This window comes from Eumetopias jubatus, unplaced genomic scaffold (genome assembly GCF_037043125.1).
Source record: "Eumetopias jubatus isolate StellerSeaLion01/CBP00866 unplaced genomic scaffold, mEumJub1_p1.0 scaffold_11, whole genome shotgun sequence".
Taxonomy (NCBI): Eukaryota; Metazoa; Chordata; class Mammalia; order Carnivora; family Otariidae; genus Eumetopias; species Eumetopias jubatus.
In genome coordinates, this window is record NW_028274817.1 from 108,741,093 (window position 1) to 108,769,041 (window position 27,949).

The 27,949-nt window shown below is 39.1% G+C and overlaps 1 pseudogene; it reads right to left on the reverse strand.

The window, feature by feature from the left end:
- Positions 1-1,138: 1,138 nt before the first annotated feature.
- Positions 1,139-27,879, reverse strand: LOC148163132 (uncharacterized; annotated as a pseudogene).
- Positions 27,880-27,949: the final 70 nt, after the last annotated feature.

A 27,949-nucleotide genomic window follows, 5' to 3' on the forward strand; every position in this document is an offset into this window, starting at 1 on the left:
TCAGGGCTTGAGATTTAACATGTTTAATAAGCTCCCAGGTGATGCCAGTGCTGATTGACCATTTTGAATAGCAGAGAGCTGGAGCTACAGATCCAGTAGCCAGCCACATGTGGCTAGTTAACATAATAAAAGTTAAATAAGTTTTAAAGATTTTATTTATTTATTTATTTTGAGAGAGAGAGAGTGTGCAAGCAGGGGGAGGGACAGAGGGAGAGGGAGAGAGAATCTCAAGCAGACTCTAGGCTGAGCGCAGAGCGTGATGTGGGGCTCGATCCCACGACCCTGAGATCATGTCCTGAGCTGAAACCAAGAGTTGGACACTCATTTGACTGAGCCAGCAGGCACCCCATATTTAAATAAATTTTAAAATTTCATTCCTCAGTCTCACTAGCCACATTTCAAGTGCTCGATAGCCAGATGTGGCCAGTAGCTACCATACTGGACAAAGATATAGGACATTTCCATCTTTGCAGGTAGTTCTCCAAGTAATAAATGACCATGTATTTGGGGGCATTTCAAATAAGTCTTTTGAATTTTGTCTGGACCTGGAAATATAAGTAGGATTATGATGGAAGAAACATTTAATGTGGAAATGAATACTAGAAGGCAGCTGTGTGTGTTCAAAATAAACGAGGCCCTGGATTGAAAGCTGCCTGGTGTTGAAACTTGCCTCTAACACTTAGAGTAACTCTGGGGGAGTCACTTAAACTTTCCCAGCCTTGGTTTGCTCAGTGTAAAAGTGTCTATATCACAAAGTATGCATTAGATACATGTGTGAAAACATTTGCATTGTCAGTCCCAGCAGGTGCCAGCCCTGCAGTCCGCTTTTCCTTCTCACTGTTGAGGTCACTTGAGTCCTACTGTGGTCTCCTCCCTGCCCTTGATTCCCAAGTTCAGAGTTACTATTTATTAAACTTCCCGTTGCAGGGTGGTGCAATTGATAGGATCCCCAGAGCCAAGGCTGAAAGGTCAGTCTCCACTGGAAAGGCAGAAAGGAAACAAGGCTTTTTAGCATGTTAATGTAAAGAGTGAGCCATGCTTTGGGAAGACGAACAGTAGCATTTAGTGTGAACTAGTTGTGAGTAATAGAACTCAGGAGGAGGCCAGAGATGAGAATAGAGAGGTTGGTGGGGCCCGATCAGTGGAAAGGCTCGCTTGCCCTGTTGAGTTTATACTTCATCGCACTGGTCCTGGTAAAGAGCTGAGGAGCTCCCATCGAGGACATACTCACGGCCAGACAGTCTGGTTGAAGTAGGAAGAGATGCTTGAAGAGAACTATCCACGAAGAAAAAAAAAAAAAAAAAGTGAAAGAGGTAGAGAAAGAGAAGTCTCTAATGAGAGGCGATATCAGTTTTAGAGATTTTGAAAATGGAGCCCTTCTGAGTGATGACAGAGTTGTGTATTCAGGAACTAAAGAGGAATAAAATTAACTTAAATATAAGTCTAGACACGCCATTACTTGAGAAGGCAGGTGAAATGGGCTTATTTCATTTCACCAGTAGTCAAGGAAGGACACTCTCCAAGGAAATGATTTATGTCAAGTTTAAGGTACCTGAATTTCAGGCACTATCATCTAAAGCACTGGATTTTTCTAAGATTAGATGTGACCCATCATTTGTTCTGTGTTCCTGCCTCCTAACCATTATGAAGATGACAATCTTTCCTAGAACTAGTTTTCTTAAGTCACAGAAAGCCACATTCCTTCATAGTTAGGCGATGGGGAGAGTTACTCACTTAATGAATTATACTGGGGCATAAAGCATGAAAGAGTTGACTTCTAACTATTTTTTGCATGGATTATCCTCCACTAGGGATGAGGACAGCAGATATTTCATTCTTGTCCATCCTTTCCATGCCGTCTGAGCTCTTTGGTTCCCTCCAATGATACCCTCAAGTTTCCCTACCTGCACATAATTGAGTGGCCCCCATGTTAATACTGGCCCAAAAGAAGTACCACTAAAAAGGAAATATAAAACTTAACAGCCAGCAGTATACTTCAAAGGCGAGTAAAAATGACTTGGGGATCACTCTAGTTGGAATTATCTGCCTTACCTCTCTTCCACTCTTGAAAGGTAACAGGGCATTTCTTTTTGGCCATCCTAGTCTTTTTTGTGAACTTTCCCTTCTCCATTATTTCAGGGCAGAATCATATCGTGCTATAAAACACTGTACCGCTTACAAGAATGGGTAGAAATACAGCAGTCCGCACTGTTAGGATTTTGGGGTAAATGTAAAAGCAGGTGACTAACATTTTAGGGATTATTTACTGCCTCAGCTTTAAAATAAGCAACTACATTATTTTTCTATCTCCATTTCTAATATGTGGGTCCTATTCCAGTTTTATTTCCAGGACCGTTACTTGGAATTAGACAGGAAAATGGAGGCATTAGAGTTTGGACACCTAAAATGTTGATTCGAAACTACAGATTTATATGAATTTTTAAATCGCCAAGGACATTCTCAAAACTTGAGCTTTCAGCTTTTATACTTTCAAAGTTCACTTCCAGCCTCTCTCAAACCCTTGACTGTTTATCACTTTCTCTGAATTATTAACACCAAACACTTCAATGATATAGTTATATTTTCTACATGGTGCTGAGGCTCCCAGTTCACTTGTGTTCAGCTGCAAAAGAAAAAAAAAAAGAATTAAAAAGCTTTTCTTCCCTGGGTTCCTCACATAAAAGTCACTGCTCTATGGAGATTACCATCTGTAAGCTAATTCTGAAGTTGTTAATGGCAAGCATCAGAGCAATTGGCATGTGTTTTCAACACACGGTTTAAGGTTTAAGATGATCTCTCCCACTCATTTGCGAGAGCTGTATGACATAGCACTATATTCTCTCCAGGGGTTTCCAGCAGAGTCTTTTCCTTCATTTGCTTTAACTGGCTTGTGGAGCGTTTTTAGAGAGTGTAGATTAACTCCCGAACACAAAGCAAATCTGTGCTACTTGATTTGTTGCAAAACCATAACACGTTTTTCCATTGATTTCCGGCCTAGCCACAAACATTCTTCAGACTTCTCCTCATTCCTGAGCTTGAACAAACTTGAATGGAAAAGAAACTGCTTCTCTTTTCAACAAACTGATTCCAAGTGCCCCCCTGGGAGGAAGGACAAGAAAAAGAGTCCCATGTTTCTAGAACAATGGGATTCTAGAAAAGGTATACATGTTCTCAGACAATCTTTACAAACTGCAACAGTTGGTTAACAGGCAAATATATTTTCTGAGGCCTGCAAAATATCCTGAAACATTCCTCCTTTTAAGTGTCTCGAGGCAAGCATAATAAATAACTATGAGAAGCCAAGAACTAAAATACTATGGAATACCGGAGGTTTTAATTTCTTTTTTAAATTAAAGCTTTACCTTTCAGTCACCTAAAATTTCTTAGGATTTGTTTTGATTTTTGTTTCCAGCCCTGGAGACTCTGTGCTAGTTTGTTTATGCCTTTGCAAAGGAAACACATCTTGCTAGTGTTGGATAAGTTCGGAATGGCACCCAAAACAAAGCAGGTTATTTATTTCTTCAATCTTCCTTCCTGCTTTAAGCAGGTGGCGGAGATCTTAACTAGGAGTGCTCCCATGATGACATACCAAGATTTTACGTGTCGAGATTTCAAGGAACAAAACAGGCAGACATTTAAAGCTAAAAATATCACACACACACACACACACACACACACACACACACACACACACAGAATATGGTAAGTTCCAACAGAACTTTGTCATTATTGAGCCCTAGATTTGACAATCATTAATTTGCTATTAATAAGTCTTACTGTTAGGGGGACTCACTTCACCAGCCGCAGGAAGAGTTTGTTCTTTAGACAACCATTGCTTTAAGCGCTCTGTCAAATTGATTCAGACATTCAAGGTAAGAAAGGGATGTAATTAAATCTTTTCAATAGACTGGCTAAGCACTCATCTGCTGCCACTGATAGATCCAATTTGGGAGTTGCTGAGATTTCTTTACCTTCTTCCTTAATACATTTTTTTGAATGATCTTGAGTGCTTTAAATGCTCATCAGTCCATAGTAGAATTGGCGCTACTTGGTAACGTTCAAACCATTTCTTCATTCGATAAAGAAAACTCACCTCAGTAGACTACCTGGATAATTTTTACTAACACAGTGTGTGTGTGACATAAATGACAGGTATACATTGGCATATATTATTGCCTTAAATTTGGGGTTGACATACAGTGGAACTGGCCGGGATGAGATTATCTGCCAAAGTCAGTAATTGTAGATGGTTTCCCCCTGACTTTTTTTTTGTCCAGGCATTGAAAATTCAGCATAAAGAGAAAGTCTCTTTCTGCTGTGACCTACTGAGCTCACTTATATGTCATTTCCTTCCCTCTGCAGCTGCTCCTTAGGTCCACCTTCTCCCCTCAAACCCTTAGTCTCCTTCAGCTTTATCATAGGTCCTTGACCTTCCTACCTCAGGGAGGACAGAATAAATTCCAGGAGTGTGTGGCTTTACTGTAAATGTGTGGGAAAGGCTGGTCTGAGCACAACTAAAGGTCACCTTGCAGCCTGTCGTGTTTGATCTGTGCCCTTTGTGGATAGTAACAGTAAATATATCAGTTCTCAGCCTTGGGGTAGTTCTAAATACCAGATTCATGGGGAAAGCCAATGGAAAATTGTGCCGTCTCAGTAAAGGGGTTTGTCTGGCCTTGTGCTACTAAAATCAGCTACTTTGCCTGGAGAAAAAAATGGCCTTTTCATTTATGTGCGAAAGTTGTTCTACCATGAATGGAAAAGCATCTTAAAATGCCAGCAAAGTCCCCATAGGAAGGATTCTCCACTTGCTCATTTCTGCTGATGATCCTGTTGAGTTGCTTAGCATCTGTGCTTTTCAAACATATTCCGAGATTGCTACTGAAATACACGTCGCTGAGAGCTACCAGTGGTACGGTAGAGACTGGCTCCAATGTGCAGTACAAGGAAAAACAGTGACTCCTGAAGCTAGACTATATTGAGCAGTTACAGTGGGATGCCTTTTGGGGGTGCCAAAAAAGTTAGAAACATGTATTAAATTGCACCAGTGTCTTCCAGTCTGGTTGGGAAGGTGAGACATAGACAAATGGAAAACCAGCAAAGATTTACCAAGCAACAAATTGAACGACGTATGTAATAACCATTGTATCCGTCAGCTAGTGCTACTAACAACCACAGAATTTCAGTGGTTTATATTACAAATTGATTTCTCTGTGATTCAGCTGGAGTTGGGCTCCCAAAGCTCCCAGAGAGCCAAACAAGCAATTCCTCCTAAGGCACAGTGCTCAAGCAGCACCCAGTTGGATGTGTCAACACAGCATTGCCTAAAGTAAATGACATGGCCAAGTCCAATATCAGTGGGGCATGGAAATAGACTTCCTCTGTAAGGTAGGAAGGGGAGTGAGTCATCACTGAAAAGCACCCCCTAATCTACCACAACTATACTGACTTTTCAGTGCAGAAGTAACATGGAGTATTAGAGGAATCTGTATGGTGGGTGGGTTAGAACAGGAGTTTTGAGAACTCTAGGAACTGCAGATGCATTCTTGGCAGTTAGGGAGTTATAATCTGTGACTCACGGCCTATCTATAAACTGTCTATAAAATGTTTCACAGTTTGTTCAGTCAGCAAGAAGATAAGTTACAGTTTTCTCATCTTCGGTGAAAAGGGAGAAAATGCAGTAAGTTTTCCAAACCAGGACATAATAGAAAAGGAAATGTATTCTTTCATTATAAAAATAGTGGGTTTTTTTTAACTAATTCTTTTTCAGTTGTATTTTTGTGGAGAAGTTCAGTGATATTTTAAGCTGTTCGTGAACACCTCCTTTGGTAACTCTTGGTAATTGTTGCAACCTGCCTCCAAGTTGCAGTCCCCCTGGATTAAGATGTGTGTTCTCTTCACCACCACTCTGGCCCTCTAAGCTGGTCCTCCCTGAAATTTCTGTCTGTCTGATATCGTCTGAATAACATATCCAGGGATGGTTATGCAGCCGAATATTGCTGCGATATTGTCACATACTTATTTTGTCTCCATTTACCCCTCTCAGGGATATGGGATTTTTAAGTGTCCAGCATGTTGATAGGAGTGAGTATGTGTATAAGAAGGATGAAGAAGGATATGGAGAAAAGCTTTCGATCTTTCTTTTAAATAACTGTAACAGGATTGAGTCATCTGGATGACAATTAAAATTCATTAACAAAGGGAGAAGGTCCAAATACAGAACTGGGACACCAATATGTGAAATTTTACTGTAAGAAATGCCAACTATATCTCTAGCTGGCTGTATGACCTTGGAAAGGCACATTTTCCAGGGTACACTTTTTCCCTGTTTAAAAAAAAAAAAGATTGGACGAGATGGACTTTAGAATTTTAGTGCTGGTGTACTGTTTTTAATTGAGCATGTGCTATTTGTCCCTTTTACTTTTTTTATTCAATTTACTTAAACTGAAAAAACCAAAAACAAAAACAGTTCATCCATTTCTCCTACCTCCCACCCCTAGCAAACATCAATCTGTCCTCTGTATCTGTCAGCTTAGTTTTTTGTTTGTTTGTTTGTTTTAGGTTCCCCATATGGGAGAGATCATACAGTGTGTGTCTTTCTCTGTCTGACTTATTTTACTTAGCGTAACACCCTCAAGGTCCATCCATGTTGTCACAAATGGCAAGATTTCATTCTTTTTTTTTTTATGACTGAATAGTAATCCATTCTCTCTATATGCCCCCATTTCTTTATCCATTCATCCACTGATGGATGCTTACGTTGATTTCATATCTTGGCTATTGTAAATAATGCTGCAGTGAACATGGGGGTGCAGCTATCTTTTTGAGTTAGTGTTTTCATTTTCTTTGCATCAATACACAGAATTGGAATTGTTGGATCATATGGTAGTTCTATTTTTAATTTTTAAAGGAAACTCCACACTGTTTTCCCTGGTCTTTATGCCAATTTATATTCCCAGCGACAGTTCACAAGGGTTCCCTTTTCTCCATATCTTCACCAACACCTGTTATTTCTAGCCTTTTTGATAATAGCCATTCTGACAGGTGTGAGGTGATATCTTTTGTGGTTTTGATATGCACTTCCCTGATGATTAATTACATAGAACATCTTTTCATATACCTGTTGGCCATCTCTTTGTCTTCTTTGGGAAAATGTCCATTCATACCTTCAAATCGTTTCTTTGCTATTGAGTTGAATGAATTCTTTGTATGTTTTGGATATTAGCCCCTTATCAGATACATGATGTGCAAACACTTTCTTCCAGTCAGTAGGCTGCCTTTTCATTTCGTTGATGGTTTCTTTTGCTATGCAGAAGCTTTTTAGTTTGATACAGTCCCACTTACTAATTTTTGCTTTTGTTGCTTTTGGTGTCAGGTTAAAAAGGGGAGGGGAGATGGACTGGATAGACTTTAGAATTTTAGTGCTGATTCTCTCAAGCTCAAGTAGTAAAATTTTAAATTCTAGGATCAGGTTAGCATAAAATAAATACAGGGAGCACAGAATTCACATTGACATAGGGAGACAAAAAATAATGAAATAATCAGCATTCTTCCATCGAGGACAGAAACACAGTTCATAGAATAAGGGTGTTCAAAAAGCAGAATCAGACATACAAGATCAAAGTTGCAAGGTGAGCCATGTGGCTCATCCTGACAGCCAGCCTGTGCATCGGTAGCCTGATACTGGAGTGCTAAGTTGCTCCTAGAGGAGCATTACCTTTAGCACCACGGGCAAGAAGATGTCGAATAGTAGGCCTTCGTAGATGATAAAGTTATTCACCTCACAAATTGGTAGTTCATAGATGATGCTTTAAGTCCCTGGCTGTACATATCATAGACATTATTCCTTTTTATGTTAGAAAAGCTTTTCTTCGTCATTGTACAATTTGGCTAGATGCTATCTTTGAGTTTCCCCAGAGTTATGATTGCTTAAAGAAGACATTAGTTCCACTGAATCCTTGGAAAATGCTTCCCACTGGAAGCCTCTTACTTTGATTTTCAACATAAACCACCCACATTTGGGTTCCTTTAATAATTACAATAATTCAATTTTTTAAATGTAATAAGATGTAATAAGAATATTCTGAAATTTAGTGTGCCCCTGTTTCTTGCAGGAAATTTCAGATTACATGATATATGGAAGAGTATGTATTTTGCACTGTATGATGTTAATGAGTCACTGTTAATTTTGAAATTAGAGAGCTATGGGAATCACGTTCATGGTCATTGGTAGGACTTTTATCTAAAGATATGATGAAGCAGTGTTCCAAATTCTAGGACTCTTTATGCAGTGACAGGAGAAAAGCAATGACCAAAGTCTTAGGAAACACAGGTGGTTAGTAGATTTCTCTGAATGGAATTATCTTTTCTTTTTCCATTTGAATCATGTCTTTAAGACATCCTGCACGTTAAGGTCAGCAATGATTAATTTAGAAATGGTGAATGTTAATTGAAGGCACAGTTTCAGAAGAAACCTTTTAAACACTTGGCTCATGCTGGTTAATTAGAAGGGCAAAAAATTACCCCATTGTACAAATACAGGGAGAGTTTCTTCTTCCCAGTAATGCGAATACATATTTTTTGGGGTTGTTTGAAAAGAGAGGAAGTCATTAGGCAGGTGAAATGAGTAAGGTGACATTGACTTTGAGGTTTTGAATTATTTCCAATATTAGGCTTTATGGAGCTATACCAGTGTACCTGGTCCTCATCCAACGGGGAGACAAAAGCCAAAGTTATAAAGCTATAAAAAGTGTGGGACAATACACCATGGTTTTGTATTTGTAGATAAATTCAAACTCAATGGCAAAACTGTTTTAGGATTTCTCCTACCATAACTTTTGATCTGATAATCAATGATGTAATCTAAAGAACACCACAGTTGGTCAAGCATTGGAAGGATCAATTACTCAGATGAAGCCATTTCTTTATTTATTCTTGGTTTGACCAAACCTGTAATTGAAGAGTTGTTCAGAATTGCCCTTGCTTCCCTTTCAAATAGCCTAGAATGGAAGACATTTATGAATAGCTAAGATTTTATTATTTTTTCTTATATAAAGTATTCTTATTTTAAAAAAATCAAACAATACAAAAGGATAGGAAGAGAAAACTTAAAAGTATTCTCTCCTTCCATGCTCATTTCTGCCTCATCTGTAACTGTGGTCATGCTAAAATACATTTATATATGTTGAATAGCTAAGATTTTAAATACCGTCCTTGGACCCTTTCCAAGTCTTTCTGTTGAGGTAAAGGCAACTTAAATAACCAAGGGGAAATTACATGAGGTTGAGATATCTGTAGCGTGTTAAATTATTGTGGTGTGTGTTACAAAGTAAAATACACTCACACAGGATTCTTTACACTCTAAGGGAGGTTCTGGGGCCCTTCCTAGGAAAACTCCTAACTCCTCTTAGAGATCCAATGTGTTCCTTGCTCACCGCTCCATCCCAAAGAGGTAAATCTGTTAAAATTAAGCACTGATGGCAACAGTGGCAGGGAGAAGGGAGATCATTGGCTACAGTGCTAGGATAATGGGGTACAGGGTGTATTTATGAATTGATGTATTGTCTTACAGTAATGCTTTCTTCTTTCCTCTATTCTCCTCTGTACACCACAATTCTCAGTCATTGGGATACTCGGAATGCCTGGTTTCCAAAAGAGGAAGACCTGTCAAAATCATTGGAATATTCCAGTTTGTTATAGCTAGAGATAAGGATTAAGAACCAATTTCCCTTTTAGCCTTTGTTTTTTGTTTTAATTCACAACTATATAGACATATCCATTGGGTAGAAGCTGTAAGGCCTACCCATTTCTGTTTTGAATATTTTTCCCACTGAGAAGCTAAGCATGAAATCTAAATCTCATGATTTTGGAGTGACTTATATTGAAGTCTGTATACTAACTGTTTGAAGTTTTGACAAAACATTTTGTTACAATATGGATTATTTTACTTATTTAGGAAAATATATTGCAAAAATGTAAATATACTTAAAAACATTTTTAGAACACATCCATTAAAATCCAGCATCTATTTATCATATATATTCTGTATATATATATATTTTTAAATTGTTTTATTATGTTATGCTAATCACCATACATTACATCATTAGTTTTTGATGTAGTGTTCCATGATTCATTGTTTGCATATAACACCCAGTGATACATTCAATACGAGCACTCTTTAATACCCATCACCAGGCTAATCCTTCCCCCCACCCCCCTCCCCTCTAGAACCCTCAGTTTGTTTCTCAGAGTCCATAGTCTCTCATGGTTCGTCTCCCCCTCCGATTCCCCCCCCCTTCATTTTTCCCTTCCTACTATCTTCTTTTTTTTTTTTAACATAGAATGTATTATTTGTTTCAGAGGTACAGGTCTGTGATTCAATAGTCTTACACAATTCACAGTGCTCACCATAGCACATACCCTCCCCAGTGTCTATCACCCATCTACCCCATCCCTCCAGCAACCCTCAGTTTGTTTCCTGAGATTAAGAATTCCTTCTATCGGGCGCCTGGGTGGCTCAGTTGGTTAAGCGACTGCCTTTGGCTCAGGTCATGATCCTGGAGTCCCAGGATCGAGTCCCGCATTGGGCTCCCTGCTCAGCAGGGAGTCTGCTTCTCCCTCTGACCCTCCCCCCTATCATGTGCTCTCTCTCTCTCTCTCACTCTCTCAAATAAATAAATAAAATCTTTAAAAAAAAAGAATTCTTCATATCAGTGAGATCACATGATATATGTCTTTCTCTGATTGACTTATTTCACTTAGCATAATACCTTCTAGCTCCATCCACTTCGTGCAAATGGCAAGATTTTGGGTTTTTTGATGGCTGCATAATATTCCATTGTATATATATACCACATCTTCTTTATACATTCATCTGTTGATGGACGTCTTGGCTCTTTCCACAGTTTGGCTATTGTGGACATTGCTGATATAAACATCGGGGTGCACGTACCCCTTTGGATCACAACATTTGTATCTTTGGGGTAAATACCCAGTAGTGCAATTGCTGGGTCATACGGTAGCTCTATTTCAACTTTTCAAGGAACCTCCATACTGTTTTCCGGAGTGGCTGCACCACCTTGCATTCCCACCAACAGTGTAGGAGGGTTTCCCCTTTCTCCACATCCTTGCCAACATCTGTCGTTTCCTGACTTGTTAATTTTAGCCATTCTGACTGGTGTGAGGTGGTATCTCATTGAGGTTTTGATTTGGATTTCCCTGATGCCGAGCGATGTTGAGCAATTTTTCATGTGTCTGTTGGCCATTTGGATGTCTTCTTTGGAAAAATGTCTGTTCATGTCTTCTGCCCATTTCTTGATTGGATTATTTGTTCTTTGGGTGTTGAGTTTGATAAGTTCCTTATAGATTTTGGATACTAGCCCTTTTATCTGATATGTCACTTGCAAATATCTTCTCCCATTCTGTTGGTTGTCTTTTGGTTTTGTTGATTGTTTCCTTTGCTGTGCAAAAGCTTTTTATCTTGATGAAGTCCCAATACTTCATTTTTGCCTTTGCTTCCCTGCATTTGGCAAAGTTTCTAGGAAGAATTTGCTGCAGCTGAGATCGAAGAGGTTGCTGCCTATGTTCTCCTCTAGGATTTTGATGGAGTCCTGTCTCACAGTTAGGTCTTTCAAGCATTTGGAGTCTATTTGTGTGTGTGGTGTAAGGAAATGGTCCAGTTTCATTCTTCTGCATGTGGCTGTCCAATTTTCCCAACACCATTTGTTGAAGAGACTGTCTTTTTGCCATTGGACATTCTTTCCTGCTTTGTCAAAGATGAGTTGACCATAGAGTTGAGGGTCCATTTCTGGGCTCTCTATTCTATTCCATTGATCTATGTGTCTGTTTTTGTGCCAGTACCATACTGTCTTGATGATGACAGCTTTGTAACAGAGCTGGAAGTCCGGAATTGTGATGCCGCCAGCTTTGCCTTTCTTTTTCAACATTCCTCTGGCTATTCGGGGTCTGTTCTGGTTCCATACAAATTTTAGGATTATTTGTTCCATTTCCTTGAAAAAAGTGGATGGTATTTTGATAGGGATTGCACTGAATGTGTAGATTGCTTTAAGGAGCATTGACATCTTCACAATATTTGTTCTTCCAATCCATGAGCATAGAATGTTTTTCCATCTCTTTGTGTCTTCCTCAATTTCTTTCATGAGTATTTTATAGTTTTCTGAGTACAGATCCTTTGCCTCTTTGGTTAGATTTATTCCTAGGTATCTTATGATTTTTGATGCAGTTGTGAATGGGATCAACTCCTTAATTTCTCTTTCTTCTTTTTGCTGGTGTATAGAAATACAACTGATTTCTGTGCATTGATTTTATATCCTGCCACTTTACTGAATTCCTGAATGAGTTTCTAGCAGTTTTGGGGTAGAGTCTTTTGGGTTTTCCACATAAAGTATCATATCATCTGCAAAGAGTGAGAGTTTGACTTCTTCTTTGACAATTTGGATGCCTTTGATTTCTTTTTGTTGTCTGATTGCTCTGGCTAGGACTTCTAGTACTATGCTGAATAGCAGTGATGATAGTGGACATCCCTGCCATGTTCCTGACCTTAGGGGAAAAGCTCTCAGTTTTTCCCCATTGAGAATGATATTTGCTGTGGGTTTTTCGTAGATATCTTTTATGATATTGAGGTATGTACCCTCTATCCCTATACTCTGAAGAGTTTTGATCAAGAAAGGATGCTGTACTTTGTCAAATGCTTTTTCTGCATCTATTGAAGAGATCATATGGTTCTTGTCCTTTCTTTTGTTAATGTGATGTGTCAAATTATTTGACTTGTGGGTTGGTATCACCCTTGGCGCCCAGAAATAAATCCCATGTAGGCGTGGTGAATAATCCTTTAAATGTTCTGTTGGATCCTATTGGCTAGGATTTTGGTGAGAATTTTTGCACCCATGTTCATCAGGGCTATTGGTCTGTAATTCTCCTTTTTGATGGGGTCTTTGTCTGGTTTGGGGATCAAGGTAATGCTGGCCTCATAAAATGAGTTTGGAAGTTTCCCTTCCATTTCTATTTTTTGGAACAGTTTCAGAAGAGTAGGTATTAATTCTTCTTTAAATGTTTGGTAGAATTCCCCTGGGAAGCCATCTGGCCCTAGGCTCTTGTTTGTTGGGAGATTTTTGATGACTGCTTCCATTTCCTTACTGGTTATAGGTCTGTTCAGGTTTTCTATTTCTTCCTGGTTCAGTTTTGGTAGTTGATACATCTCTAGGAATGCATCCATTTCTTCCAGGTTATCTAATTTGCTGGCATAGAGTTGCTCATCATATGTTCTTAGAATTGTTTGTATTTCTTTGGTGTTGGTTGTGATCTCTCCTATTTCATTCATGATTTTATTTATTTGGGTCCTTTCTCTTTTCTTTTTGATCAGTCTGGCCAGGGGTTTATCAATCTTGTTCTTTCAAAGAACCAGGTCCTAGTTTCATCTGTTCTACTGTTATTTTGGTTTCTATTTCATTGATTTCTGCTCTGATCTTTATTATTTCTCTTCTCCTGCTGGGTTTAGGCTTTATTTGCTGTTCTTTCTCCAGCTCCTTTAGGTGTAGGGTTAGGTTTTGTATTTGAGACCTTACTTGTTTCTTGAGAAAGGCTTGTATTGCTATATACTTTCCTCTTAGGACTGCCTTTGCTGCATCCCAATTTGAACAGTTGTGTTTTCATTTTCATTGGTTTCCATGAATTTTTTTAATTCTTCTTTAATTTCCTGGTTGACCCATTCATTCTTTAGTAGAATGCTCTTTAGCCTCTATGTAATTGAGTTCTTTCCGACTTTCCTCTTGTGATTGAGTTCTAGTTTCAAAGCATTGTGGTCCGAAAATATGCACGGAATGATCCCAATCTTTTGGTACCAGTTGAGACCTGATTTGGGACCTTGGATGTGATCTATTCTGGAGAATGTTCCATGGGCACTAGAGAAAAATGTGTATTCTGTTGCTTTGGGATGGAATGTTCTGAATATATTTGTGAAGTCCATTTGGTCCAGTGTGTCATTTAAAGTCTTTATTTCCTTGTTCATATTTGCTTAGATGATCTGTCCATTTCAGTGAGGGGGGTGTTAAATTCCCCCACTATTATTGTATTGTTCTCAATGTGTTTCTTTGCTTTTGTTATTAATTGGCTTATATAATTGGCTACTCCCATGTTCGGGCCATAGATATTTACAATTGTTAGATCTTCTTGTTGGATAGACCCTTTAAGTAGGATATAGTGTCCTTCCTCATCTCTTAGTACAGTCTCCGGTTTAAAATCTAATTTGTCTGATATAAGGATTGCCACCCCAGCTTTCTTTTGGTGTCCACTAGCATGGTAAATGGTTTTCCACCCCCTCACTTTCAATCTGGAGGTGTCTTTGGGTCTGAAATGAGTCTCTTGCAGACAGCATATCGATGGGTCTTGCTTTTTTATCCAGTCTGATAGCCTGTGTCTTTTGATTGGGGCATTTAGCCCATTTACATTCAGGGTAACTATTGAAAGATATGAATTTAGTGCCATTCTATTGCCTGTAAGGTGACTGTCTGTATAATGTCTCTGTTCCTTTCTGGTGTATGTTACTTTTAGGCTCTCTCTTTGCTTAGAGGACCCCTTTCAATATTTCTTGTAGGGCTGGTTTCATGTTTGCAAATTCCTTTAGTTTTTGTTTGTCCTGAAAAATTTTTGTCTCTCCTATTTTCAATGACAGCCTAGCTGGACATAGTGTCCTTGGCTGCATATTTTTCTCATTTAGTGCTCTGAAGATATCATGCCAGTCCTTTCTGGCCTGCCAGGTCTCTGTGGATAGGTCTGTTGCCATTCTAATGTTTCTACCATTGTAGGTTACATATCTCTTCTCCCGAGCTGCTTTCAGGATTTTCTCTTTGTCTCTCAGACTCGGAAGTTTTACTATTAGATGTCGGGGTGTTGACCTATTTTTACTGATTTTGAGGGGGGTTCTCTGTGCCTCCTGGAATTTGATGCCTGTTTCTTTCCCCAAATTAGGGAAGTTCTCTGCTATAATTTGCTCCAATATACTTCCTGCCCCTCTCTTTCTTTCTTCTTCTTCTGGGATCCCAATTATTCCAAATGTTTTGTCTTATGGTATCGCTTATCTCTCAAATTCTGCCCTCGTGATCCAGTAGTTTTCTCAGCTTCTTTATTTTCCATTATTTGGTCTTTTGTATCACTAATTCTCTCTTCTGACTCATTTATCCTAGCAGTTAGAGCCTCCATTTTTGATTGCACCTCATTAATAGCCTTTTTGATTTCGACTTGGTTAGATTTTAGTTCTTTTATTTCTCCAGAAAGGGTTTCTCTAGTATCTTCCATGCTTTTATCAAGCCCAGCTAGTATCTTTATAATCGTCATTCTGAACTCTAGTCCGACATCGTACTAATGTCTGTATTGATTAGGTCCCTGGTAGTCGGTACTGCCTCTTGTTCTTTTTTTTGAGGTCATTTTTTCCATCTTGTCATTTTGTCCAGAGGAGAATAGATGAATGAGTAAAGAAAATGCTAACAGGGTAAGAACAACCCCAGAATAATATACACTAAACAAATCAGAAGAGACCTGAAACTGGGGATAAAGAAAGGGGAAGAAAGAAAAAAGAAAAAGATAAAAAAAAAGAATATGATCAAATATGATCAGGCTGGTGAATAGATCAGTGCCACACACTAGATTTTGGGTGTATTTTGGACTGTTAGAAGAAACTGCCTCCCAAAATTTTAAGGAAAAACTTATATATATACTAAAATAAGGGTAAATACGATGATGGATGGAATATGACTGTAAAGATGAAAATTATAAAAGATTTTATAAAAGGAATTATATAAGATTTTATAAAAGGAATTGATAAGAACTTGGTTGAAGAAAGAAAGAAGAGAAATTTAAAAAAAGGGAGAGAATGTGATCAGGCAGGAGACTAGAAAAAAGCCATATACCAGAGATTTAGGGTATATTTTGGTCTTTTAGAAGAAATTGTATTCCAAAATTTTAAAGAGAGAACAACACACACACACACACACACACACACATATATATATATATATATATATATATATATATACCAAAAATGAGGTTAACTACTATGAAGGGATAGAATATGACTCTAAAAATGAAAAATAAAAAAGATTTTTTAAAAGGGATTGATAAGATGTTGGTTGAAAAAGGGAAAAAGAAAAATTCAAAAAAAAATAGAAAAAGAACAAAAAGAAAATTATAAAAATTAACTTTGAAAGACTAAAGAATCATAGGGAAAAAAGCCATGAATTCTATGTGCTGTATTCCCTTAGCGCTGGAGTTCTGCCATTCTCATTGATTTGTAAACTTGGTCTTGGCTGGCTATTCTTGTGGATCTTCTGGGGGAGGGGCCTGTTGCTGTGGTCCCCAGATGTCTTTGCCGGAGCTGGAATGCCCCCCCTTGCCAGTCTGGGCTAAGTAATGTGCTTGGGTTTGCTCTCGAGAGCTTTTGTTCCCTGCAAGCTTTCCTTACAGCTTTGGAGGACGAGAGTGAAAATGGCGGCCTCCCAATCTTCGCCCCGGAGGAGCAGAGAACTCAGGGCCCCGCTCCTCAGTGAGCCCCAGAGAAAAGCAGTCAGTCACTCCTGTCTCCCCGGTCTCTGGCCGCACTCCGTGCTCACCCGGCCTGTGACCGAGCGTTTCTATCTCTGGCACCCGACCCCGTGTGGAGTCTCCAAACCCAGCAGATTCCTGCAGTGAGCTCCTGCGCGTTCCCCCCGGGGGAGGAAGGGGAGTCTCCCCGGATCTGCCGCTTCTTGGGTCCCTGCTGGGGGCGCAGTGGCCCAACTGTGCTGCAGATCATGGTTTATGGCAACCCTGAGCTGAGAGCCCACGCCTCGGCTCCGTCACTGCAGCCGGCTTCCCCGCTCCGATACCCGGGAGCTCTGCCGCACTCAGGCACCCCCGGTCTTTCTGTGACCCCAAGGGTCCTGAGACCACACTGTCCCGCGAGGGTTCCACCCCCCACTTAGCCACTGGAGCGACGTCCCTCAGCGGAGCCGACTTCTAAAAGGTCCGATTTTGTGCTCCGCGGCTCTATCACTTGCCAGAAGCGGCCGACGGAGGCCCCCTCCCCCGCCGTCTATCCTCCCAAATATCGCCTCGGATTCACTTTTCCACATGTCCTACCTTCTAGAAAGTGGTTGCTTTTCTGTTCAGAGAGTTGCTGCTATTTTCTTTGATCTCCTCTTGAGTTCGTGGGTGCTTAGGATGCTTTGATCCCTATCCAGCTGAATTCCTGAGACCAGACGAAATGTAGGTCTTCTACTCCTCTGCCATCTTGCTCCTCCCCTGTATATATTTTTAAAGCTCACTTGATACTAGAAAAAAATTCCTTGTAACTATCTTACTCCTTAACAAATATCATTAAAGCAGAATATGCTGTGAGGAGGGAAGGAAAGAGTAAAGCATGTTTTTGTTGTGATTCCCATCTTCTATTATTCTGTGCATGACATTCCATGGAAATTAAAATGAATTTGGTATTGGTATTGGTAATAGTTGACTTGATTATTCAGGTAAAGTCATGTAATCAGTCAATAACAATGTTTGCCTTAATTGAAGTAGGAAATGATATTATTGTTGTATAAATACAACAAAGTCCTTTAAAATTTTAAGAAAGGACTACATTTTTTTTAAACAACTACATTTATTAATCATTTAGATAAGACAGTAGGGTTTTTTGTTTTTAAATATGGAACCAAACTATTTTTTACTGTGGAGTTCTGTTGTGTAGGTTCCCAGGCTAAATACCTTATGGTGGGTTGTGTACACGCCATGAATAAAGAGAGGGTCTAAATCTCTGTACAAGGTCCCTGTCCTTCCCATGAGTTAGACATGGAGGCATCAAGGTAATCCTTGGGTAATGAAGAGGTTCTAATATACACCTTACATCCCTGGAACCATATACTGCATTCATGTGTTAAAGTTCAAAAATAACAGAAGTCAAACCCATGAACCACTGAAGTAGTAATTAGTAAAAGTTTATTGTGCACACATCAGAAAGACAGTTTGCACACCTACAGCACTCAAACCAAAACATGGATGAGGCTCCAGGGGTATACTGTTACAAAGCACCTTATGTAATAAGAAGACAATGACTGTTTATTCTCCATAGTGATTGGTTTTATTAGAAATTTCTTAAATGATGGGGAATTGGCCAGTGGTTATCTCATATCAATCTTGGGAAACAGTTCAAGTTTTGCTTATGATTTCCAGAGGTATAAGCAAGAAATGACCCAGGTCAAGTTAATCTAGCAAAATAAGCTAAATTAAGCTTTCTTTGTATGACTAAACTGGTTTTGTCTGCTCAGAGAATTCTCAAGACTGGTCCTCATTTGTTTTTGATTTTAACAAATTCTCCCTTCTGGTTATTCTCTCAGCAGGCTGAGAGCATGACCAACCAGGATAGCATTGTTCTCAGTTACCACTGTTGATGTAGTCAGGCTGAAAAATCCAACATTTGGTGTTTTCATCCAGTTAAGATGTCATGCCAGAGGGCCATGTAGTTACCATCTTTATCATTTACGGGGTTATTGTTTATTTCACCCAGTTGCCTTATCCTGATGGATACCATTTGGCATGTGGGTGGCTGCCGACAGGCATTGAGTATACAATGCACTAGAGAGGTTAATAGGACTCTAAGGAGAACAGTAGTCAAAGACTGAAAGTTTTCCCAGAGTAGAGATTCCGAGGAGCCAAGATTTAACCAGTTAAGTAACTCAAATATGTGTCGAAATATTATTTACAGAGGCTCAACATGATGTACTAGCAATTCCATATCTTCATGATTACTTAGGACAGAATGAACGTGGAGGTGTTTCATTTTGGGATGTGGTGCTGTAGGTGAGCTTCCACCTCAATTAGGCCTTTATATGATGTGGGCAATCAGGTAATTTAATGAGAGGCTTTTCTATGAAAACAAAAGAAAAACAAAGGTTAATAGTTATAGCAATTATAATAGGTTCAGTTTTTGAGTTTGGAGAACAGCCAGTGGAGAAGATTTCTAGATGTCGGGTTCCAAACATCTTCAGGTGGAATGAGGGCAAGCATTGGCAATCTGACGTATTTCCCTGGTCTGCACCTTGAATGTCTCTAGCGATCTTTCTGAGTGGCCACATAGCCACGGGCATGAATATTGTCCACACATGAGCCACACATATGGTGATTTCTCTGAAGCTTATACCAAGCTGTCTAGCTTTAGCTTCCAAGGCTTTGGGAAAAGGGCAGTTTTAGTTTCATAACAATTCCAAGTCATACAAGTGGGAGAAAATTGGAAATGTTAGCTTGGAGAGTTCTAGCCACATATTGGAGGAAGCTAGAATTCAGGATCCAGTCCAGTTTCTACTGGCTGAAGACAGAACCTGAGAAACAATTACCATCAAAAAGAATGAAATCTTGCCATTTGCAACGACATGGATGGAGCTAGAGAGTATAATGCTAAGGGAAATAAGTCAGAGAAAGACAAATACCATATGATTTCACTCATAGGTGGAATTTAAGAAACAAATGAAAAAAGAGAAAAGAAAGAGAGAGAGAAGCAAACCTCTCTTAGAAGAGGAGGAATCTTAGATTAGATTTTCAAGAACCCCCTCGAGGCTAGGAAGCCAAGCCAAGGATTTCTCCAATTGTGTCCTGTTACACAGAGAACAGAATCTTAGTGAACTTATACAAACACATAAATTGTCATGAAAAATAAGAATATTTGATAAGAGAGTTTATGAATTCTGGGGGAATCATGTAGGGAGAATAAGATAAATGTTTCATCCTTTGTTGCAAAGAAATACTTTACCAAATTGCTGTAAGTTATAGATGGCTTAAAAGAGAGGAGAAAAGGGGGTCCTATCAATCTGGAAAACAAAACATTAAAGAACTAGCTTTGTTTTAAATGAACTCATGAAAATTATAATCATCAGTTCATTCAGTCTTACATAATCCTTTTTTGTTTTGCTTCATCTTGGGTTAGCAGCTTTTTGAATCAATCAGTTTTCCATTAAAGTTTTAGAAATCTTTACCCAGTTCACTGTTACGATCTTAACGTTAGCAGGATCCTGCACTTCAGACTACTTGTCAGGATCTTTTCCATGAATCTCTTTAAAGGTGAAGCACTTTTGTCTGTAGTTCACTGTCAGTGTTTTCAGAGAAGACTCAAGGGTAAAACAATAAGGGTCTGTGAGTGGCAGAAGACTTTGAAGTAGCCAGAGTTAAAGGCCTGGTGAGAGTTCACATACACACACCACAAAAATTAGGCAGTTGACTTAGTTATCCATTCAACCAAAGTGACGAAAGATATCAAAGGCAATAACACAAAGTCACATCGTTATAAAAAAAAACCTTACCTCTTTTAACAGAGAAGACTCAGTTATTTTTCTAAGTAATTAAAGACTTGATAAAGACAACGTGAAGCCCTGGAAATATTTTTATAAGCCATAATAATCTTTGTTTCCTAGGGAGAGTAAAGAAACTTTGTGTGTAATTTCTTATTAGAGAAGATCCGTAATCTTAAAAAAAAAAAAACTATCCTTTTAACAAAGAGAAAACCAAATTCTAATTCTGACTCGCAGACCTTTAATACTAATATTCTCCAATTTTTAACTTAAATAAATCCATTCCAATCTTACCTTGACCACATAAAAGTTATTTCTCAAGATTCCTTTTCCACAAACCTTCTACAGCTTTCTATAAGCATTCAGCTTTTGCCCTACCTTCTTCCTTTCTTAATCTGGGACAGTCATTTTACTGTAGTACAAAATTACTTTCTTTTTTCTTTTACCAAAAAACATCCTCATGTCATTAATACCTTTCCTTATCCAAATAACACATTCTGTCTTCCTTACCTCTTTTTCATATACAGTATTCTTTTTTCACCCAAATTATTTCTAATAGTTTTATTTTTACATATTGATGATAAATTTTATTAGGAATCTTTGCTTTTCCCGTGAAAAATAGGAAGCAGGCAAGTGTGAACTGTCTTTCATATATTACCATGCTGCAGTAGATCAGCAATTTATAAGTACATTTCATAATTTCTAGAATATATTCTTCCCCATAGTAAATTTTTCATTGTGGCTCAAGACATGTTTATTAAAAGACCCAAATATCCCTCTGTAAAAAAAAAAAAGCCAAAAGTAGATAAACTTAAACTTATACTTTGCATTTAATATTTATCTTATTTGGAAATGATTTAGATAGTCAATGAATATCCATTATTTTGTTTAACTTAGTATAAACTTTTCTTTTACATTTGTTTAAATCACTGGCTTTTAACAATTATGCTCGGATTAGACATCAAATAGCTAACCATCATCTCAAGTTATTTTTCTTGTTAACAAATTTTTTAAATTCAATTAGCCAACATATATTACATCATTAGTTTTTGATGTAGTGTTCAGTGATTCATTAGTTGTGTATAACACCCAGTGCTCATCACATCACATGCCCTCCTTTATGCCCATCACCCAGTTACCTCATCGTCCCACCCGCCTTCTTGTTGACAAATTTTAAGACATGCCCACTTTTATTAAACCAACAAACTTAAGCTGGCTTTTATTTATCAAAGATTATCCCAGATTATTTGAACTTGAAAAACATTTGGGTTAGTTTCTATATTTCTGAGAGTATACTTGATTTTTATAAATGCTTAATTTTCTTGAAGCCAATTAAATGGAGCTCTTTACAAATTAATTTTGGCAATACTGTCCAGAGTAGAGAGATATCACATATCTATAACATACAGACATAGACGCACTAAACATACAGACAAATACCAACAGAAATCTTATAGATTTTGTTTTAAAAATTTTAGCCGTGTCTCAAAACTCAAAAGAACAGTTAAATCCAAATGTGTTTCTGGCAGGTGAACTAAGTTAAGGTTACCTGCTCAGATGGCCAAACATTTTTGCTAAGGATTTTTTATTTGCATGCTGTAAGCTTCCTTTTAGAGCTGTTTCTGAAGTCATTTTGTCTTTTAGAAGCTTCTTCATACTAATCAGAGAATATATTCCACTGTCTCTGAGAGGTTTAGAGTCCTGTCTTTTAAGGATGCCCCTTAAGGTGGACTTACCTAAGTTAAAATTTCCCCAAAGTGGCCACTACAATTCCAAAAGTTCACCCATTTTCCAAAAAGGCATCCGATTCTGGTCTATAGTCTAGGTGGAACCCATCTGTGCCTTTAGATTCCCTCAGACATCTTACCTACAAGGGGCCCTGTTTCCCAACAGGTGTTCTAAAACACAGGAAATCACATATTTTCTTCCCTTTTGAACAGAACAGAGTGACTCATCAAGAAGCTTCAACAAACCAAAACTAAAAGGAGCGTGCACAATACAGTTGGAGAGCTCAAAACACAAAGAGAGTGGAGCTCGGATCCAAGAGACACTTACCCTCAAACTCCAGGGTTGGTGAGAAAGCCATGAGCTCATTGGGCTCTGTGGGGACAGCATCTGTTTTGTCATTAGCCTCAGAGTCATTGAAGGTCTTCTTTAGACCCCACTGCCGATGCCATGAAATGTCAATTCCGAAATCACAGAAGTAAAACCATTGAACCACTGAAATAGGAATTAGTAAAAGTTTATTGTGCACACACCAGTAAGACAGTTTACATCCAGGAGCCCTCAAACCAGAACCTGGAATGAGGCACAGGGGTATACCTTCTAAAGTAGCTTAGGTAGTGAGAAAGCAGACTGTTTATTCTTCACAGTGATTGGTTATAGTATTAGAATTTTCTTAAATGGTAGGTAGTTGGTCAGTGGTTGCCTCGTGTCAACCTTGGAAAACAGCTCATAAGCAAGAAATGACGCAATTCAAGTTAGTCTTTGAAAATATGTAGATTAAACTTTGTATTTCTAAACTGGTTTTGTCTGCTAAGAGAATTTTCCAGGCTGGTCTCCATTTCTTTTTGATTTTAACACATGCATAGTCATGTACATATCTAAATTATTTTTAATGAGTTATCTATGTAAGCAAATGAGGGGGGGTGTAGAAAAGGAACATTTAAATAATTATACTGAAAACATGTGCTTTGTCAAACACATTTATTAATGCATCATAAAAAGTCTCCAAGAACATATGTGAATTCATAAAACCTGTCAGGGGAGATGGATGCTCTTAAAAAAAAAAGCTTGTGAAATTATTGCTGAATGTTTGTGGCGTTTCCTGAGTAATGGAAAAATAACTGTACAAATATTAATGTGGCCAAACAAAACCCCATTTGAGCAGAGCAGGAAACCATAGCAACTCATCTTTTTCACTCTGGAATAACAGAAAAAATTGTAACCTGACAATGATCCCATATTTCTGCCTAAGCATTGTTTAATCGTATATTCTTTATGCCCCATAGAATTATTCAATTATAGTTTCCATTGTCTAAAAATTTTTCTCTCAGAATTTTATGGACCAAAGGAAAAAAGATCTGTGGTTTATTTTATTACTTCTGATAGGAAAGTGCGTATTTTAGTACTAATACTTTTACCCCAGGAATACCTAAGGTTCTGTGTAATAAAAATTTGAAAAAGGGTAAAAGATAGAGGATTTTATATAAACTGCTAGGAAATCAAGATGGCAGGGCCTAATTTGGGGGGCTTTTTAAACCCACATGGAGAAGCCAGAATAGCTTCTCAACTTCTAGCAATGATGTTATAATATAGAGCCTGTTTCAAATGCTTATTTAGCTCATCTAAACATGACACAGCTTCACATTTGCCCCTCTGAATATCTTTGAGAGTAAGTTCCTGCTGCCTTTGGTCCAGGAAAATGGTCCTGATTCTCAGGGCAAGAAGGTGTTGTCCCCTTCATTGGCGTAGCTGCGAGCTGCGAGCATCGGCAAGGACTCCTGGTTACCCTGGTGGTCTTCCAGGCAGGGTCTTCTCCCACCACCTCCTCAATTAAAACAGCTCCAAGTGTTCATGGTGTATTTTCTAATAAGCTTTGGTTTAAATAAAGGCTTCTGACTAAAAATACGTGAAACTTTTGGACCAACTAACGGCTAGACGCTACCATTTTCTTGCCTTCTTTCCCCTAGAAAACTTTCCTTGAAGTACTAACATATCTTTTTGATGAAACATGGTATAAAGACACTCTTTCATTTATCTTATTTAATTTTAATGTTGAAGTAAAACCTTTTTAGAGGTAAACTGTGATATAAAATAAAAATTCAAAAGGTTGGAAGTATTTTTGCTCCTTCAAACGTAAGTTAGCTCACACAGATTTACCTATTCCTTTCTCAGTGAGTATGTGTGGGTGGGGGAGTGGGGAGGTTTGTTCCAGCTTTCATTTATATGCATTTAAATATTTCAGGATCCAGCATAACGTGGCTAGGAAAAAAGCAAGGCCTCATTGTATTATACATAGAAATTAAACTTTAATACACCATACGCTCTACAACTTTTAATAAGATTTATACTTTGAAAATGTTTGCCTTAAGGAGGGCACTTGCCATGTTGAGTACCAGGTGTTGTATGGAACTGCTGAATCTAAATTCTACTCCTGAAACTAATATTACACAGTATGGTAACTAACTGGAATTTAAATAAAAACTTGGAAAGAAAAAAAAATGTTGGTCTTATTGTGTCAAGAAAATGGCATTCGATGTGGAGAAAATGGCTTGAATGTCTAGGGCAGGGGACGCAGATGAGGAAGTAGTGAGGTAGAAGATTAGAAAGAGAGTTCAGAGACCTATTGTGAAATCATTGACTTTCAAAATTAGAAAAACCGGCCAGGTCATTTATGTCAGCCTTTTCTCTGCTGCACAGAGTCCTTCCGCAGCGTCACTCAGAAGCCACCACCGTCTCTTCTCCCTCTTGTGTCGGTGAACGCATGACTTCCAACCATTTCATTGTTTTACAGCTCTCATGGCCAAAACGTCTTCCTGGTGTCAGAACTATAACTTCCACCATCAGTCTTATTTTGCCTCTGGAATGCCAAAGAATCTTTTTTTCTGTGTCGGGTCTTCCGACCGTTAAGAATCATTAAAAGCAATACTCTGGTACTTCTTGTGTCACATTCCATAAGCTCTGACAGTTTGCTCTTTGCCTAGAAGAGAGCTATATCTGCTCAATAGTAACATTCACAAACATGTATGTAGTTCTTATTATGTGTCAGGTGCTCTAAGTGATTTACATATGCTAATTTATCAGTCCTCACAACCTCCCTCTGAGGTAGGTACTATTACTATGACCTTTTTTTCAAATGAGGAAACTGAGGTTAAGTAATTCATCCAAGGTCATACCTTCAAGATATCAAATCCTGGTCTGAGTGACTTTTTTTTTCTTTTTTTTTTTCTTTTTTTTTTTTTTGTGGTCCGATCCTGCCGCAGGTTTATTTGTATGAATAGCATAGAACACCAACCCCACCCAGACAGAAGCCTAGGGGTCACACCAGTCCTTCCGTCATCACATCGGCTCCAGTGTAGAGGCATCTCTGGGAGCCTGAGCCGCAACAAGAGCTGGAGCCAGAGTCATAGCTGCAGCCTGGGCCTTGGTTTGAGCCTTGGCCTTGGCCTTTGGTCGACAGAGCCTGAGACCCTTGGCAACGCGGGCACGAGCACGTTTCCCGAGCTTGAGGTGAGTGATGTAGGCAAGTCAGCTGAGCTTGCAGCTGCAACCCTTTGGGATCTGGGGCTTGACCTCCTTGGGCTTGACAAGGGCATTGATAGCCTTGGCACGTGCACTCATGACCATGGCATCGTTGGCCTGTGTCTTCTAAAGTCCCTTCTTGTGCTTCTTGGCAAAGCACATGTTCCTCAGGAACTTGAAGTCTACCCCTTTAAGAGCTTCCAGTCTCTGTGACCAGGGTTCCTTGATGCCGTTTCTGTGCCGTTTTCATGACTGGTTTTGTGTGGTGTGGTTTTGGGACTTGACCGTGTCTGCACCAAAGCCCATGGCTCCTGAAGTGCCTCAAACCAGAAGAGAAAGAGGATGACTTCTTTAGTAACCCATTTCTAGTATCTTTGCATTTGAAGAGGGAACGGGGTGGGGGGGCGGCACACGGGGGTCAAGAAAGTAAAATGCTAAAACCAGGAAACGTCATCTATGGATTATCAGAAATGGACCTTCAAGCTCTATTTCCCACTTCCAGGTTATTCAACAATGAATGCACTCCTTCTGTTTTGTACATGACTCTTCATGACTTTGTTCTTTGAAGTCCGATTTCTGTTTAACTTCTTAAACCCAGTTCCAGAGTAACAGAGTCGGGAGTGCTGCTTTACTGTGTTTTATGCATCTTGTGCATTAGTCTCTTTGTCTTCTTTTTTTCAAAATCAATAATTACATACTTATATTATGCAAAAATCACAGATCTCAGTAGTTTCATTTTAGGAAACAGTAATGCTTTGGAGCAGAAAATGTGTTCATCTTCCAACTGTATCTGAGTCCGTTTTAATGGTTACATCTTAGTTTTCATACCTCTGTCTGCACTTTCATCCCTTGCCCAGAAGATTACATCACCCTGGATCACCATTTATTAATGTTATAAATCCTCAGTGTACATTGGAGACAGCCTTGAGGTTTGAGTCTTCTAAATCCCAGGATATCTATATACTGGGATAGGTTCCAAAGGGTACAAATCTTCTTCATTGAAATAAGTAACTTGTCTGATTTTAAGAAAGATTCTACCTGCTTAAACTCAAAGCACAGTTACAGTGGGTTTACTGCCCACGGTTGGGTGTGTGTATATATGCAGTGGGCTCTGTCACAACCCCGCTCATAGCCCTTTGGCATCCACAATTCCTGCCTCACAACTCTGTGCTCGGGGATTTTCCCGCCCACGGGAGTATGCTTAGCTTTAGCACAGGGCTGGTTGGAAGGGGCCAGGAAGTTGTCATTGGTTAACCCCTTAACCAGAGACAAACTAGAATTGATGAATAGACATCTTCTTTGCCCCTTAGATGGAATAAGGCTGAGGCGTGGGTAGGAAGGCGTCTCTAGGTAGACCCTGTCTTCCTAGAGGTCTTCTGTAGGATCAAGCTCCCGGACGCGCACGGTAGTAACCTCTCATAACACATCCCGGGTTAGCCGCTTTTGCTTTTTCCCCTCACCTCTCCACTCCCTGCTGGTAATCACCTCCTAAATGTGTGCTAAAACCTTAGTCTGAGGGTCTTAGTTCTGGGGAGCCCAGGCAGACAATCTTTTCACACAAGAAAGCTCCATATAGGCCAAGTTATCTAGAAATAGACTCCTGCCCTTAGAGACAGTGCTGTCTCAGTTTTTCTTGCTAGTATTTGGCAACTGTATTTGAGACCATATGTATCCTCTTTACAGATGTGTCCTCTCCCTTGCCATCAGCTGTCATTATCACCCAGATTTTTCTTTTTTTTCCTTTTTTACTTCTATTTTTTTTTTTTTTATCTTCTCCTATTGTCTAACTCAAGTCACAGGAACACTCTGCTTTGCAGGCCTAGATCCTGGGCATGTGGTCGTAAGTCAGATAGGTGTGAATCATTGTTCTCCTCCTCAATTTCCTTATTATAATTAGCTTAGCTCCTATACTGACCCTTCCTTCACCCTTGTGTCTATTAAAATTAAGTTCTCTCAGTGAAGCCACACAAATAGCTCCTCAACACTTTAGTCCCCTATCCTCCCAGACATCTTCCGAGCTTTTGACCTCATCATTCCTCAAAAAGCTCACTTCCTCCACCAGCCCTTCAGCTCTCTGTGTACCCTCTTTCTCTCCATTCCAGTGCTGCCGCCATGGTATTTTTCAGTAGTGTAAGTTGGATTGTGTTACATTCTTGTCTTAAAACCCTTCAGGGGTTCCATATTACCTTGACACCCGTCCCTACTCCTTACCATGAAACACCATACCTCTTATTATCTGGCTCCTACCCGCCTCTATATAGGAGACACTGCCCGCACTCAGCATGCACTCTACATTCTGGACACGAGCCATTCGCAGTTCTCTGAACACACGGTGACCTTTCAGAGGGCCTTCCAAGTGTTCCTGAGTCTACAATCTGTTC